Here is a 630-nt window from a genome sequence, read left to right as displayed (position 1 = left end):
AATTGAAATAAAATTTTTAAAAGTCGAGAAAACCCAAACAATTTTGGTTTAAATTAAAATTGAATTTAAAAATGTCTAAAAAGAAGAGCCGATATTTGCCTCATGGGGAAATTTCCAGTGCTAGCAGAAAACCTGAACCCAAACTGCTCAAGAGTTTATAGAACCCATGAACGTCAGAGAGAAAATAATTTACCCGGGGAATCAACAATCAAAAGGAAAGGGCCGGAGCAAATACTCTTCCCAAAAATTAAAATAAACCATTGCTGGCCGTTTTGATATTTTTTAAAAAACTAAACCCGGGGTTATTTGGGTAGAAAATCACGTAATCTCTAAACCCCTTTTGGTCGAACACGAGGGGGGGAAACTTTAAAAAATTTTTTAAAACCAGACCTAAACCCCCGGCTGATCCCGAAGTATTTTTCAACAAAAAATTACTCTGGGGCGCGGGTCAAACTAACTTTTTTCCCGTCGTTTTTTCTTTAAAATTTTTTGGCCCCCGGGCACTCACACAAGCGCTTTCCCCGCCGGGTTTCCAAATCATTTCATCGTGATACTCGCTTCGCAAATTGAAAAACAAGGCCCGAGCAAACGACATGCCGGCGATGCTAAATTTTAAATTTTGCAGTTGCC

Source organism: Penaeus japonicus, unplaced genomic scaffold (assembly GCF_977035675.1).
Source record: "Penaeus japonicus unplaced genomic scaffold, GWHDUDI00000001_assembly GWHDUDI00000002, whole genome shotgun sequence".
NCBI lineage: Eukaryota > Metazoa > Arthropoda > Malacostraca > Decapoda > Penaeidae > Penaeus > Penaeus japonicus.
The sequence above is the reverse complement of the archived record's forward strand: the minus strand, read 5'-3'. Positions refer to the sequence as shown.